The 17,629-nt window shown below is 34.7% G+C and overlaps 1 long non-coding RNA gene across 2 annotated transcripts in view; it reads right to left on the bottom strand.

Annotated features, from left to right (window-relative positions):
* Positions 1-1,923: 1,923 nt before the first annotated feature.
* LOC309835544 overlaps positions 1,924-17,629 on the bottom strand; it is a 31,141-nt gene continuing 15,435 nt past the window's right edge. The window contains exons 2-4 of one of the 2 annotated variants that reach the window (XR_014298020.1): positions 7,244-7,267; positions 5,667-5,886; positions 1,924-2,414 (exon numbers count right to left, since the gene is read on the bottom strand). This is a non-coding gene — a long non-coding RNA (uncharacterized lncRNA). Of the gene's footprint in view, positions 2,415-4,549; positions 4,633-5,666; positions 5,887-7,243; positions 7,268-17,629 lie in introns of those variants that run through there. The other variant, XR_014298021.1, reaches the window with a different exon arrangement.

Consider the following 17,629-nt stretch of genomic DNA (forward strand, 5'->3'; position numbering starts at 1 on the left):
ATATGGGTTCTCTGGTATATTTGTCAAAGTGGACAATATTTGTTAATTCAGAGGAAGAATGTACAGGAGTAAATGGGGAGTTCAGGTTTGATGGGTGATAAAGACGTACTGAGACACTGAATACAGAAAAAAGGCAAGAAATTGCTAGTCAGAGCTGGGTAAGGAAAGGAGTTGAGGTACATTTGAGCCTGACGGGACATTAATTTTTACTGAAAACCTTTGTGTAAGAATTAGGTAGCCTTTTTTATTCCTGTCATCAGGCTAATATTTTATACTTAATCCCTCTCTACCTCTGAAAGCGTAACAATGCATTTTAATTCTTTACAAAATTGCTGTCAATAGGGTACACATTTTGTTTCTTTTCACCCAGAGTTGGTATTTCCTTGGGGGGAAAATGGAGCAGGTTTTATGAGAACTAAAGTATGTCACAAAACAACTACTACACCTTTCCCCAGAAAAACTTCTAAAGAAATTTTGAACTCAGGACATTTCTGATTTTCTTTTTCTGTCCATAACACTGGGCATGCATTAGAGTAAGAAAAAGATTGCAAAAGGCAAAGGCATTCTTTCACTTAAAAGCACAATTTGTGGGAAAGAAAGATTAAAATATTTATTGTTTTTCTAAAAGCTTTACCAAATGATGGGAAGTCAAGTCAACATGATTAATCATCATGATTTTACCACTGTGACACTGGATTATCAAAATAGTTGTATAATTTCAGAAATCGCTGTTTTTAATGTATTTTTATGACACATAAATGGCCCCATGATCTAATGGAACATACAAATATATGGAAGCTAAATTATATTAGCACAGCTAAATGCAGCTGATAGAGGTAATGCATAGAAATCTTGAGCCCAGTGCTTCCTTCTCTTTGAAACTATCCTATCTTCCTTGGAAGACCTGCTTACTTTCTGAACTCAGTCCTTCAATACAGCAATTGTAATTGATTCTAATTACTGCTCACATGCCTGACTCCTTCACTAAACTGAGTGACTCAAAGGCAGGGAATGTTTATTATTTATCTTTCTAACCACAGGACTTTAGATGCTCAAAAATATATTTCTGCAGGAATAAATATGAGTGAAGCTATTATGACATACTATTGAGGTTATCAAAGATTGGGCCTTTGTCTTAATAACATGCATAAAACTTTAAAGGGGATGTTCATTTAGAAAGACCCCCACCCCCACCCCGGCAACTAAGCCAACACCCAAAAACTCCTCTTGGCCACTTTGACACCTAGTTCTTATAAATGTTTCCCTTCCTTCCATGTATTCACTCTCATAATCTAGCGAGTGTAAGAAACACAGCCATGTTTAAACATCTGGGATTCATCAGGCTGGTTCTCTTAATCAAAGTTAGGAAATCAGCTCCAGATGTTGCCTAACTAAAGTTACATAAGCATTGTTCATATTTTTAAGTACAATCAGAGTTAAGTTCCCATTATTTGTATAGGTAGGAGTTAGACTCTGCTCTATTTTCTAAAAATTAACTCTCAACTTAAATACAGAGATAGGGCTGATAGATCTCTCTAGAAGTGAATGTGTATCAATGAGAATTCAAGATATATATTTTGAAATCATACATTTAACCATATTAGCGCAAAGATGCCATGAGAAGGAAAGAAAAAATAATACTGTCCAAGTGCCCACTATGTGTAGGGGAGGGAAAATAATTTTCCCTCTGCCCTTCTAGGTTTTTGGCTGAGACACTCCTGTAATGAAAGACAGATTAATAGGAGAAAAATAGAAGTTTAATAACATGTATACGTGGGAGAGACCCATGGAAATCTGAGTATACATGGAAGATATACCTAGGAAATACCCAGAAACACTGAGGAACTCCCCAAAATGGCCTAAGTCACCACCTTAAATACCATCTCCAGTTAAAGACAAAAGAAGATGTTGGGAGTAGGGCAAAGAAGCCAGTTATGTGGTTACCAGGCAAAGCACAGTAAACAAGGGTATGGTTATCATGTGAATTTAAGTTGTTACCTTCTCCATTGATCAGAATTTTTAGAGATTTAGTCATTCTTCCTGGTACAGAGGAAGAGACTTCCCTTATAAAAGAAGGTTTACCTTATTAATGTGAATGTCTCTTACAAAAGCATAACTTCTACTGGTTTTCAGAGCTTCTCCTGTGTCTGCTGTTTCTTAAAAGTAACCAGCTCAAGAAAATCCATATGCCAAAGAGGCATATTTCAGGGTGGTGTATTCTGTTCACCTCCAGCCCAGCTGTTGAAATTTCTTCAAGGAATTTCATAGTACAGAAGTTGAGTTGAAAGACTTCTCCATATCTATCTCATTGAACCAGTATTAGTCTTGAAATAGGTCAGTTCAGTTAAACAGTTGTGTCTCATTTCAGTCTCATTTCAGGAGGCAGTCTTGCAGGTGGGCTCCCAAAGTTAGACCTATATGGTGCAAGCAATTAGGTATTAATAAAGATATCCTGAGGTTCCTGCACCTGCAGGTTTACCCAACTGGTAAGAAAACTTTGTCCTTTTAGCAGATGAAAGAAAATTAAGTTTTACATAAGTATAATATTGGTATTAAAGCTTATTTTAAAAATCCTTATAACAATTCAATTTTATCCAGCTTAACAACACAAGATTCTCTCTTCAGAACTTTTAATATCCATTTAGATTGTTATATTTATTCTCATCTTTTCCATTCTGAAGTAGCTGGTTGTTCTTGAAGACAAAATTCTTTCATTTCCCTTAACAAAAATGCATCTCCATATCTCATATGCATCTCCATATCTCATACTTTGTTACCCAATAACATACCCTACTTTCCTTGCATACAAAGATGGAATGGTTTCTCTTACTATTGCTAGTAGTTTTAATTACATTAGAACTCTTAACCTGCAGAAACCTTAATTTCTAGTGAAAACTCAGAAGTAAGCAATTGTGAATGACTTGTTACAACAGTGTTCTTTAGATTGGTAAATTTATGAATACATTTCATAATTTCTAGAAGTATATGCCTTTTTTATAGTGCAGTTTTTCAATGTGGCATGAGACATGTTTACTAATAGACCCAAACATTTTTGGTTTATCTACTTTTTTTATTACAGAGATACTAATGTTAAATTTTCTTATTTAGAAATGATGTAGATTTCAATGAATTTATATCCTTTAATTTAGCAAAATTTTAAGTTTCAAGTTACTAAAAAGATTTTGGAAGCTTTAAAAGATTTTAAAGGAGACATATCTTATAAAACCTCATCATTGTTGAAAAGTTTATTTATAAACTTCTAGTCTACCTTCAACTATTTCATTTGTTATTAATAATCATATTTTGATTCTTTATGAAAGTTTCATAATTTTCTCTTGCTGACAATTTTTGTAACAGATATAACATGAGCTTAGCTGAGTAGTAAACCCAGGTAGAATAAAAGTTGCACCTCTGCATTGTATTTAATGCTAATAATACTGAAGACATTTCTGTTTTAATTAAACCAACACACTTCAACTAGCTTTCATTTACCAAATATTATTCCAGATCACATATACTTGAAAAACATTAGTTTCTGTATTTCTGTGAGTTTTGGAATACCCAATCCATACAGCGTTTTCCTTCACGCCAACCCAATAGAGTTTTTACAAATTTTGACAGTACCATCTAGAGATAGAAAAATAACACATCTACAACATACATATGTAGACACACATGATCATATAGAGAGATACAAAGAGAAATAGTATAGCTTTTATTCTAAAATTTTAGCCATCAGTCAGGTACAAAACTCACTAATTTATTTTAAAACAAAAACAAAAAACAATTGGATCCAAATTGTGTTTCTGGCAGATGGAATAAGTTTACCTGCTCAGATGGCTGAAGCTTTTTTACTAATATTTGTGGAGAAGACACTTAAGATTTCTTATATGCCCAATTTCTAAATAGCTTTTTTTTTTTTCCTCTAGATGAGAATGATTTACCTACAGTTTGCATTTCAAAGAAATGGCTGTCAGCTCCTACAGAAGACAAGGTAGGCACAGAGAGAGTGTACAAGTTTTCTCCAAGACGAAGTTTTTGGGATACTATTTAAAAATGTTTCCTTTTTCTCAAGTGCAGGACAATTCTGTTTCCAGTGTCCTAATCTTTTACAATATCTGCAGGCATCTGGAGATCAATAGGGAAGATTTGGGGATTGGTAAGGATAGGTGGACTTTGAATTGCTTCTAGAGCTACATTTCTGGTTTCGTAAAGATTTTAAAGACAAAGACAGTTGTTTTTAATTCCTCAAGGAATTGGATTGTGGGCTGAATTATATCAAGGTCTGCCCATCCAAATACATTATCTTCAATTTCCTTCTTTTATATCAACAAGATTTCCAACCAAGATGGAAATCAAAAGAATCCTATGTTTTGGAACTTCAGGGTTTAATGTGGTATGCTTTTGTAAAGTCTGTATAAATGCTTACCTTTTTTTCTGCATGTTCAATTCAACCTCAACCAGTTCACCTTAGGATGAAAAGCTCTGCTATTGCTTCTGTCAGCTTCTTAACATCAACCTCCAGCTGAGCCATTTCCTGATCATGTGTAAGAGGGCCTGGGAGAAATTCTGTTCATCTGTTACCTCTGTAAGAGGTGTTTTCCCCAGGGGGCCATCTGGCTTTTCTGTTAACTACAGTAATATAATGAAAGAACACCCCTTAGCAGCCAATCAAGGTCCCCTGTAAGTAGAAATGTGAATGTCCACTGATTTTTTCAACTCTTCTATAAATTTGGTAGGATCTTTTGAAACTGGAAGAAAAAGGGGGGTTTATATAATTTTGTCTTGTAAAGGAAACCCCTAAGGCTAGATGCCATACTCTTTTGTGTCTTTTTTTCAATGTTATCTTTCCATAGGTATCAATAAGACAGTTGTTTACAACTTTTTTCAAAACAACTTTTTTCAAATATAGAAGTTTTTCCAGTTCAAAAGATCCCTCATCTGGCCATTGACAAGTAGAATCCTCAATATATTTATCTCAGTAGTGACTCAAACCAATAAGCCTTTAATTGACTTAACTATGGACACAAAAGGCATTGCAAAAGATAGTGCAGAAGATAAAGCCCCCATAATCCAAAATGTTCACTCCCAGAGTTGGCCTAAGAAAGCAAAGAGACCTTCACTGTCTCAGGTGCTAAGAAAGGCGGGAGGGAAAATAATGGGTCTTTGGTCTCCCAGAACATGAAATGCCTCTACTTATAGTCCTGCTAATCTGTGACACTAGGCATGTACAATTGGAATGGGACTTTTCAGCACTAACGAGACAATAAAGGCTGAGATGACAAAGGCCCCTTATGGACCAGGACCCCTTAAGACAAATCCCCTGTGAGCCAGCTCTAGTGGACAAAGAGAATGCGGCTTGTCAGTTCATGTCCTGGCCCCTCAGACTGTTTTAGCTGGCAGAGAGAATATCCTCATTTGCCACAAAGCCAAGCTCTCAAAACGTTAAATAAGACGAAAGGAAAATTTCATCTTGCCCATGGTTCTCCTCCTTATAACAAAGGACACAAAAGACAGAGACAAAACAATGACCATTTCTGGGAGGAAAGAGAAAACAAGAGCAATAACAAAAATCTTTACCAGTTGCTATATGCAAGAAACTAGTTCACACAAATATTTTTTCCTGCTAATCTAAATTTAGAAAGGAAGGGACAAGAAATTTTTACCTTCTCCTTTAAACTGGGCATAGAGAGAGAGATTTGGGAGAGCTGACTTTGGTAAGAATTTTTACTTTTTGCCAGCTTCTACCAGTCTTCCAGGATCCCATCTGCAGGCTCTGGAGTGAGTATGGTGTCTCAGCAGGTCCCATCATGGGTCACCAAACTGGTGGGGAGGAAAAATAATTTTCCCTCTACACTTCTAGGTTCTTGGTTGAGACCCCCTGTACTAAAAGACAGATTAACAGGAGAAAAACAGAAGTCTAATAACATGGAAAACTGAGTAACTGCCCAAAATGGTCCAAACCACACCTTTACATACCAGCTCAAGACAAAGGAAGATGTTGGGAAAGGAAGGAATAAGCCAGTTATGGAAGGGTATCAAGCAAAGCGAAATAAACAGGGGTATAGTTGCCTTTTCCATTGAATAAGAGTGGCTAGAGATTTAGTGATCCTTCTCTGCCTGGTATAGAAAGGGAGACACACTTTTATAAATGGACATTTCCCTTATAAATGTGCATGTTGCTTACAAAACGGACAACTTCTACTCAATTTTCAGAGCTTCTCCTGTGTCTTAAAAATAACCAGGTCAAGATAATTTTTATGTCAAAGAGAAATATTTGGGGGTGGCATATTCTGCTCTCCTCACTGGAAATTGTCATATGTAATTCCACATGTACTATTTTGTTGGCCTTAATTCTTATAATAACTGTGTAAAATAGAAATTATCTCCATTTTACAAATGAGGAAATACACATACATAGAAGTTAATTACATCATTGAAAATCATATGCATAGTGTCTAACCTGAGATTACAGTGAGATTACTCTGACCCCAAATTTAGTACTCTTTCCATGTGTTGTCTTTCTCTGTAATCTTAGACAATATGGGCCAGAAGGATAACATTGAAAAATATTTTAAAAGTATATCTACAACCTTCTTGGAAACTGTTTTCCCAAGGAAGACCGTAAGTGTGAAACCTATGTCTGCTTTTCATATATAATTTAGTATTTTGTTCATATTTTAGTAAAATAATCAGTTTAATGATTTGCTAACATAATTGGATTTTTATGAAGCTCAAAAAAGTCTGGAATACAGGGAAAATAAAGTCAATCAATTTAATCCCACTGCTAGGAGCTCTATAATAAGCACTCTCTAATCCAGAAATGCTGTAGGGCTCTAGAAGAAGCCTATTTGCTATCAAATAAAGGCCATGCACTGACTTTTGATGTTAGCAGAAGGATAGGATAGATGTTCCAAATGGTTCTCCTATGGCAATGCAAGTTGATCCTGCATAACTACAACATACTTGTTTTTTAAATTAGAGTTGAGCACAAAAGCAAACAAACATAGAAAATCTCCAAAGGTTAAGATAAGGAAGAGAAAAGATATGTGGGGGAAGAATAAAAAGAATAGGGAGCTAAACCCTGAATAGTGCCAGGAAACAAATACAAAACTCAGGCTTCCCCAATTCTAACAGCAGTTCTGGGCTCAGGAGACATCTAAGCCATTCTCTGCAAGGTAGGGATGCTGAATATTAAGGCAGGATGCTCCATAGGAACTAAAGTGGTTGTAGGTATACATACCTTTGGCTCAGTGAAGCAAATCTTCTGTGGAAGAAAGCCACCCTACATTAGACCTTCAGAATTCTCAAAAGTTGTGTAATTAAAATAAAACTTACAGTTTTTTAAAAAAATCACTTAACAATAAATAGAATAGGCTGCATGAGTGAGTCATGAGAAACAACAAAGAATAAAACTGTCAAAACCTGGAGATATTAAAATTGGCTGATAGAAAATATAAAATGATGTTATAAAAGTCTAAAAAATTTAAGAAACACAGTAAAAATTAGTAAGAAACAAGTTATTAAAAATGACCAAGCAGATTATAATTAAGAATCAAATAGAAGCTTTCTAAATAAAAAATATTTATTGAAATTAAAAGCTCAACTGCTATATTAAATCACATGTTAGACACAGCTAAAGAGACAATGAACTAGAAGCAAGAACTAAAGAATTTGCAGTTGAGAGATGAGGGTATGAAAATATAAAAGAAAGGTTAAGAATCACTGAAGACAGAATAAACACAAGAAGGTCAAACTGCATTTAATTGTAGTCCTTGAGAAAATAATACAGAGAGGCAATAGTGGAATAATTGAAAATCGGGCTGAGAATTGCTGAGTCTTATGAACATGAGAGCCTTATGAGAATTATGATAGACAGAACCATAATAATCACAGGAAAATCTATATGTAAAACTTCAGAACACCCACAATAAAGGAAGTATCTGAAAGTCACCCAGAGGAAAAAAACAGAACTATAATAAAGAAAATTTAGTCTAACAAACAGTATACTTCTGAACAGCTTCAATGGAAGTCAAAAGTCCTTAGAGCAATATCTTCAAAATATTGGGAGACATAATTATGAACTAATGGTGTTACAAAAATTCTTTTTCAAGGTCATTATTTTAATAAAGACATTTACAAAAAGAAAAACTGAGTTTACCACCAACAAACATTTACTAATGTACATTCTAAAAGATGTACTTAAATAAGGAAAGAAAGATTATAGATATAAGTTATGAAATGGAAGAAGAAATGTTGATCAAAGAAATTGTTAAACATGTAAATTAATCTAAAAAATGTAAAAATAATAAACGGATAACTTCTTTGTTAAATGATGAACAACTTTTTGTTAAAAAAAGACAATAAAAATACTACTGATAGACTACACAGTCCAATACAGTATCTATTAGCCACAAATTACTATTTAAACTTAATAAAATTAAGTTAAAAATTCAGTTGCTCACTCATACTACCTACATTTCTGGTGCTTAGTAGCCATAGGTACTGGAGGTCCTATATAGTTTGTAAGACAAGAGTTACAACAAATATGGAAAAAAACTAAAATGTCACTATTAACAAATGATATGATTGTCTACATGGAAACCCAAAGAATATACCAACAAAATATGAGAATGCTTATCAAAGTGCCTGAATATAATATTTAAAAATTAATGTGTTAATATACACCAGCTACAAATTTAAAGCATAACTTAAAATATATATTAAAAATATATATTATTAATAATATAAAAAATACAATGAAATAGATATTTTAAAAGATGATTTGCAAAAAGTTAAGGAACAAAGACTTAATTTTATTGAAAGCTATTTTTAGAACACAGAAATATAAAAAGAAATATACCATGTTCATAGATGGGAGGAGGGGATAACTCAATATAATAAAAAAAGTTCTTAAATTTCACTACATATTTAATCAAAATTTAACAGGAATTTTGAGGAAATGAGTTAATTCTAAAACTTACTTGAAAAAGCAAAGTCCCAATAACAGGTAAAGCATAACTGAAGAAGAATAAGGTGGGAAAAATTGTGCTGCCAGATACCAAGCTTTATTATAAAGCTATGCCAATGAATAAAATGTGATATTTATTCAGGGAGAGACCAACTGGCCATTGGTATAGAATATTCAATAGATTAGAAAGCCCCAAAACAGCTTAATAGTACTTGGTAATGGCAAAGGTGATATCACTGGAGAAAGGAGCTATGTTAAAAAATAAAATTAATTTTTTGTTTATATTGTACATATATATAAATTACAGGTTGACTAAAAAGTTTCCCTTTGGAATTATTTAAACTTTCAGAAGAAAATTTAGAAGATAATTTTTATGATCACAGAATAGGGTAAATGTCAACCTTAAATGAAAAAATATTGCTAAACTCAATTATATTAATAGAATATTAATAGAAAAACTTGTTTATCAAAAGCCACCATAAAGAAAATAGAGTCCAAACCACAAATTATTTGCAGCATATAGCTTCAACAAAGGATCAGTATACGTTAAGTATAGTTATGCTTATGAAGCAACATGAAAAAGAACTACCCTTCTCCCATAAGCAAAACAAAACACACACACACAAACCAACAACCTCATAAATGACCAAACAGGCATTTCAAATGAGAGAAAATACTAATGATTCAGCCTCATTAGTAATCAGAGAAGTGCAAATTAGTGTCACAATGAAATACATTTTATTTCTATTAAAAAAATTGAATTCTGATATCAATTGCTGGCAAGGAAGCAGAGTGATAAAAAATATATAAACAGCTTTAGGGGACATATAATTGAAACATCTAATTTGAAAAACAATCATTTTGTAAATCTAAACATGAGCATACCTATAACTGAGGAATTTTACTACCAGAAACAAAAACCTAGAGAATTGCACATGAGTCCCAGAAGATAAGATTAAGAATTGTATAAATGACAATAATAATTAAAACAATAAAAAAAATCAGGTGACGGAAGCATTGACCAAAAAGAAACTGTATACATTGATTATGGCATACTCACTTATAATAGAATGTTATATAGCTGTGAAAATGAGTGAACTATACCTATTGGAACACAATAGATGAATCGTAGAAACAATGTTGAGTGCAAAAAACCAAGTTGAAGAAAATTACACATGATGAAATTATATAAAGCATATATATGCATAATTATATAATTACCTAAGTTATATGCTATAAATTTTACAATGAGCTTCTGATTTTACTTAGGGATTGCTACATATGTGAAGATTTTATTTAAGAGGGAAAGGGACGCGGTTTGGAGACAAGATGGGGAAGTAGAAGGACTTGAGCTCAACTCCTCTCACGAGAACACCAAAATCACAACCATCAACAAAAAAGACTGGAACCTACCAAAAAAGATATTCTACATCCAAAGACAAAAAAGCACCCACAACAAGATGATAGGAGGGGTGCATCTGTGATAAAATAAAATCCCATACATGCCAGGTGGATGACCCACAAACTGAAGAATAATTATATTGCAGAGGTTCCTCACAGGAGTGAGAGTTCTGAGCCCCACGTCAGAATCCCCAGCCTGGGGGTCTGATATCAGGAGGAGGAGCCCACAGAGCATGTGGCTTTGAAGGCCAGTGGGGCTTGATCGCAAGAACTCCAAGGACTGGGGAAAGTAGAAACACCACTCTTGGAGGGTGCACACAAGGCCTCATGTGCAGCAGGTCCCAGGGAAAAAGCAGTGACTTCATAGGAGCCTGGACCAGACCTAACTACTGGTCTTGGAGGGTCAACTGGGAAGGTGGGGGGTGGCTGTGGTTCTCTCTTTGAACATAAAAGCTGGTAGCGAACATATCTGGAAATACTCATCTGAAGGCTGACATCTTGCTTGGGACATTAGCACCAAGACCTGGACCCACCTAACAGCTTATAGGCTCCAGTGCTAGGATGCCTCAGGCCAAACAATCAACAGGGCAGGAACACAGCCCACCTATCAGCAGACAGGCTTCCTAAAATCGTCCTTAGCCCACAACCTGCCTCTAAACACACCTGCTGACAAGGCCCTGCCCACCAGAGGGACAAGACCCAGCTCCACCCACCAGTGGGCAGGCACCAGTCCCTCCCACCAGGAGGCCTGCACAAGTCTCTGGACCAGCTTCACCCACCAAGGGGTAGACATCAGAAGCATGAGGAACCACACCATTGCATCCTATGAAATGGAAACTGTAATCACAGAAAGTTAGACAAAATGAGATGGCAAAAAAATATAATCCAGATGAAGGAACAAGATAAAACCTCAAAGAACAACTAAGTGAAGTGGAGAGAGGCAATTTACGCAAAACAAAATTCAGAGTAATGATAGTAAAGATGATCCAAGATCTCAGAAAGACAAGGCACAAATTGAGAAGATACAAGAAATGTTTAACAAAGACCTAGAAAAAATAAAGAACATATGAAGAGAGATGCACAATACAATAACTGAAATGAAAAATACACCAGAAGCAATCAAGAGCAGCATAAATGAGGCAGAAGAATGGGTAAGTGAGCTAGAAGACAGAATAGTAAAAATCACTGCCACAGAATAGAATACAGAAATAAGAATGAAAAGAATGGGGGACAGTTTAAGAGACCTCTGGGACAACATTAAATGCACCAACATTTGCATTATAAGGGTCCCAGAAGCAGAGAGCAAGAAAGGACCTGAGAAAAGATTTGAAGAGAGAATAGCTGAAAACTTCCCTAACATGGGAAAGGAAACAGTCACCCAAGTCCAGGAAGTGCAACCCCAAGGAGGAACATGCTGAGACACATAATAATCAAACTGACAAAAATTAAAGACAAAGAAAAAAATATTAAAAGCAACAAGGGAAAAGCAACAAATAACATACAAGGGAACTCCCATAAGGTGGTCAGCTGATTCCTAGGCAGAAACTCTACAGGCCAGAAGGGAATAGCATGATATATTTAAAGTGATGAAAGGGAAGAACCAAGAATACTCTATCCAGGAAGGTTCTCATTCATATCTGACAGAAAAATCAAAAGCTTTACAGGCAAGTGAAAGACAAGAGGATTCAGCACCACAAGATGAGCTTTGCAACAAATGGTAAAGGAACTTCTCTAGGCAGAAAAGAAAAGGCCACAACTAGAAACAATAAAATTACAAATGGAAAAGCTCATCAGTAAAGGCAAACATACAGTAAAGGTAGGAAATCATCCACATACAAATATGATATCAAAACCAGCAACTGTGAGGAGAGAACAAATGCAGGATATTGGATATGAATTTGAAATTAAAAGACCAGCAACTTAAAATAATCTTGTCTATATACAGGCTGCTATATCAAAACCTCATGGTAACTGCAAACCGAAAATCTACAATAGATACACAAAAAAGGAAAAAGAATCAAAATGCAACACCAAAGATAGTCATAAAATCACAAGAGAACAAAAGAAGATGGGAATAAAAAAGACCTACAAAAACAAATCCAAAACAATTAACAAAATGGCAATAAGAACATACATATTGATAATTACCTTAAATGTAAATGGATAAAATGCTCCAACCAAAAGACACAGACTGGCTGAATGGATACAAAAACAAGACCTGTATCTACGCTGCCTACAAGAGACCCACTTCAGATCTAGGGACACATAGAGACTGAAAGTGAGGGGATAGAAAAAGATATTCCACACAAATGGAAAAAAGCTAGAATAGCAATACTCATATCAGACAAAATAAACTTTAAAGACTGTTATAAGAGACAAAGGAGGATACTACATAATGATCAAGGGAATCAATCCAAGAAGAAGATATAACAATTGTAAATATATATGCACCTCAATATGTAAGGCAACTACTAACAGCCATAAAAGGAGAAATCGTCAGGAACATAATAATAGTGGGGAACTTTAACATCCCACTTTCTCCATACAGAAAATCAAGAAGAAAACACAGGCCTTAAATGACAAAATAGACCAGATGGATATAATTTGTATTTATAGAGCATTCCATCCAAAAGCAGCAGAATACACAGCTTTCTCAAGTGCATACGGAACATTCTCCAGGATTGATCACATGCTGGGCCACAAAGTGAGCCTTGGTAAATTTAAGAAAATCAAATCATATCAAGCATCTTTTCTGATCAAATCATATCAAGCATCTTTTCTGACCACAACACCACAGGATTAGAAATCAATTACAGGAAAAAATACTGTAAAAAACACAAACATGTGGAGGCTAAACAATATGCTACTAAACAACCAATGAATCACTGAAGAAATCAAAGAGGAAATCAAAAAATACCTAGAGAGAAATGAAAAAAAAATGAAAGCACAATGATCCAAAACCTATGGGACGCAGCAAAAGCAGTTCCAAGATGGAAGTTTATAGCAATACAGTATTACCTCAGGAAACAAGAAAAATCTCAAACAACCTAGCCTTACCCGTAAAGCAACTAGAGAAAGAAGAACAAACAAAACCCAAAGTTAGTAGAAGGAAAGTAATCATAAGGTTCAGAGCAGAAATAAATGAAATAGAGACGAAGAAAACAATAGAAAAGATCAATGAAACTAAAAGCTGGTTCTTTGAAAATATAAATAAAATTGGGAAAGCTTTAGCCAGACTCATCAAGAACAAAAGAGGGCTCAAGTCAATAAATTAGAAATGAAAAAAGGCAGTTACAACTTACACCATAGAAATATGTGTTTCTATGCCTATAAAATGGACAACCTAGAAGAAATGAACAAATTCTTAGGAAGGTACAATCTCCCAAGACTGAACCAGGAAGAAACAGAAAAAATAAACAGACCAATCAGAAGCACTGAAACTGAAACTGTGATTTAAAAATTCCCAGCAAACAAAAGTTCAGGACCAGATGGCTTCACAGGCAAGTTCTATCAAACATTAGAGAAGGGTTAACACCTATAACATTTCTGAAACTATTCCAAAAAATTGCAGAGGAAGGAACACTCCCAAACTCATTCTATGCGATCACCATCACCCTGATACCAAAATCAGACATAGATACCACAAAAAAAGAAAATTACAGGCCAGTTATCACTGATGAACACACAAAAATCCTCAACAAAATACTAGCAAACCAAATTAACAATGCATTAAAAGGATCATACAGCATGATCAGTTATCCCAGGGATAATTATCACCATTATCCCAGGGATATAAGAAGTTTTCAATATCCACAAATCAATCAGTGTGATACACCACATCAACAAATTGAAAAATAAAAACCATATGTTCATCTCAATAGATGCAGAAAAAGCTTTTGACAAAATTCAACAATTTATGCTAAAAACTCTCCAGAAAGTGGGCATAGAGGGAACATACTACAACATAATAAAGGCCATATACCACAAACCTACACCTAACATTATACTCAACAATGAAAAGCTGAAAGCATTTCCTCCAAGATCAGGAGCAAGATAAAGATGTCCACTCTCCCCACTTTTATTCAACATAGTTTTGGAAGTCCTAGCCACAGCAATCAGAGAAGAAAAAAATAAAGGGAATCCAAACTGGAAAAGAAGTAAAACTGTCACTGTTTACAGATGATATACTTATACATAGAAAATCCTAAAGACGCTACCAGAAAACTACTAGAGCTCATCAATGAATTCAGTAAAGTTGTAGGATACAAAATTAATACACAGAAATCTGCATTTCTATACACTAACAATTAAAGATCAGAAAGAGAAATTAAAGAAACAATCCAATTCACCATCACATCAAAAAGAATAAAATACCTAGGAATAAACCTACCTAAGGGGGCAAAAGACATGTACTCTGAAACTATAAGATGCTGTTGAAAGCAACTAAAGATGACACAAACAAATGGAAAGATATACCATGTTCCTGGATTTGAAGAATCAATACTGTCAAAATGACTATACTACCCAAGGCAATCTACAGATTCAATGCAATCCCTATCAAATTACCAATGACATTTTTCACAGAACTAGAACAAAAAAATCTTAAAATTTGAATAGAGACACAAAAGACCCTGAATAGCAAAAGCAATCTTGAGAAAGAAAAAGGGAGCTGGAGGAATCAGGCTCCCTGACTTCAGACTACTACAAAGCCACCGTCATAAAAACAGTATGGTATTGGCACAAAAACAGAAATATAGATCAATGGAAAAGGATGAAAAGCCCAGAAGTAAACCCATGCACTTATAGTCAATTAATCTACGACAAAGGAGGCAAGACTGTAAAATGGAGGAAAGACAGTCTCTTCAATAAATGGTGCTGGGAAAACTGGACAGCTAAATGTAAAAAATGAAATTAGAACATTCTTTAACACTATATGCAAACTCAAAATGGATTAAAGACCTACATGTAAGACTGGATACTATAAAACTCCTAGAGGAAAGCATAGGCAGAACACTCTTAGACATAAATTGCAGCAATATCTTTTCTGAACTGTCTCCTAGAGTAATGGAAATAAAAACAAAAATAAATGGACCTAATTAGACTCAAAACCTTCTGTACAGCAAAGGAAACCATAAACAAAATGAAAAGACAACCCAAAGACTGGGAGAAAATATTTGCAAATGATGCAACAAGGGATTAATCTCCAAAATTTATAAAGAGCACATGCAGCTCAATATCAGAAAAAACAAACAACCCAATAAAAAAAATGGCCAGAAGACCTAAACAGACATTTCTCCAAAGAAGACATACAGATGACCAAAAAGCACATGAAAAGATTGTCAACATCAGTAAGTATTAGAGAAATGCAAATCAAAACTATAATGAGGTATCACCTCATACCAGTCAGAATTGTTATCATCAAAATTCTCCAAACAGTAAATGTTGGAGAGGGTGTGGAGAAAAGGGAACCCTCCTACACTGTTGATGGGAATGTAAATTGCTACAGCCACTATGAAGAACAGTATGGAAGTTCCTTAAAAAACTAAAAATAGAGCTACCGTATGATCCCACAATCCCACTCCTGGGCATATATCCAGAGAAAACCATAATTAGAAAATATACATGCACCCCAATGTTCACTGCAGCACTATTTACCATAGCCAAGACATGGAAGCAACCTAAATGTCCATCAACAGATGAATGGATAAAGAAGATATGGTACACATATACAATGGAACATTACTCAGCCATAAAAAAGAATGAAATAATGCCATTTACAGCAACATGGTTGGAACTAGAGATTATCATACTAAATGAAGTAAGTCAGAGAAAGACAAATATCATATGATATCACTTATATGTGGAACCTAAATAGAAAGAAGATACAAATGAACTTATTTACAAAATAGAAACAGACTCACAGACTTCAAAAACAAACTTATGGTTACCAAAGGTGAAAGGTGGTGGTGGGGGGGGGGAAGGGATGAATTAGGAGGTTGGGTAACATATACACACTACTATACCTAAAATACATAACCAGCAAGGACTTACTATATAGCACAAGGAACTCTACTCAATATTTTGTAATAATCTAAATGGGGAAAGAATCTGAAAAAGCGTGTGTGTGTGTGTGTGTGTGTGTGTGTGTGTGTGTGTGTGTGTGTGTAACTGAATCACTTTGCTGTAGACCTGAAACTAACACAACATTGTAAATCAACTATACTCTGGTATAAAATTTAAAAAAAAAATTTTTTAATAAAAAAAAAAACCCCAGAACTTGAAATAATAATTACCACTATATAGGTTTTAGGTCACAATTCTAATAAAATGATCATATTTACAAAATAAAAAATGCATAGGGAATAATATATTAGTTATCTGGAATGGTAGTAGAAGAATGGAATTTTGGAGGAATACACACATAACTCACTGATGTCAATAACATTCTAGTTTTTAATCTAAACAGTGAGTTCACCATGTTGGTATTATTACACTTCATAAAGTCACATCAATTATTTATATGTATTGAATATTACATGACATTTTAATCAGAGCTTTTGTGTACTGTTTGATGTACTGCATAATAGGCTTGCTAAAAATGGTAAGAAGGGTACATTAATTGAATTACGTTATGCATGAGTGAACGTAAAATGCGTGAATTTGGAGCCAGATAGATCTGGACTGGAATTTTTGTTTTGATGATTGCTAGATTGAGCTGTATAATCTTGAGTGAGATACTTAAGATCTCTGAATATCGGTCTCTTTCAACAATATTTATCGCGGGACTGATATGTGCTAAGTACTGTTCAGGACACTAGAGGTATAGTGGTAAACAAAACAGGCAGCACGTCCAGGTGCTACAGAAGTATATGTAGAAGAGGTTACACAGAAGCCTGGAATGGCTTACCACCAATAAGGTGAAATTCTTGGTGTAAGATCCATGTCAGTGCCCTCTGAGATGAATTTCTGTGGAAATTATTTCATAGACCTTTTCTAAATTGGCTGTTCTTCCAACACTCCTGGGAATATATGAAATGTAGACAAGGATATTTTATATACTAATATGAACATAAGTAGTTTGTATAAGAAGCTGGCAATCTGCCTTTTTGTCAGTCTGTCAGATTCCTCATGGTGTGAGGCTAGGTCAGCTAGGGTACAAGGGACTGATTCTGTAGAGAAGGCTTTATTATAACTTTATCATATGCTAATAATCCCTGACTCCCTTGCTGTGTGCTCTTCCCATTTATATTCTCACTC

This window comes from Grampus griseus, assembly GCF_964374135.1.
Source record: "Grampus griseus genome assembly, chromosome: 17".
NCBI lineage: Eukaryota > Metazoa > Chordata > Mammalia > Artiodactyla > Delphinidae > Grampus > Grampus griseus.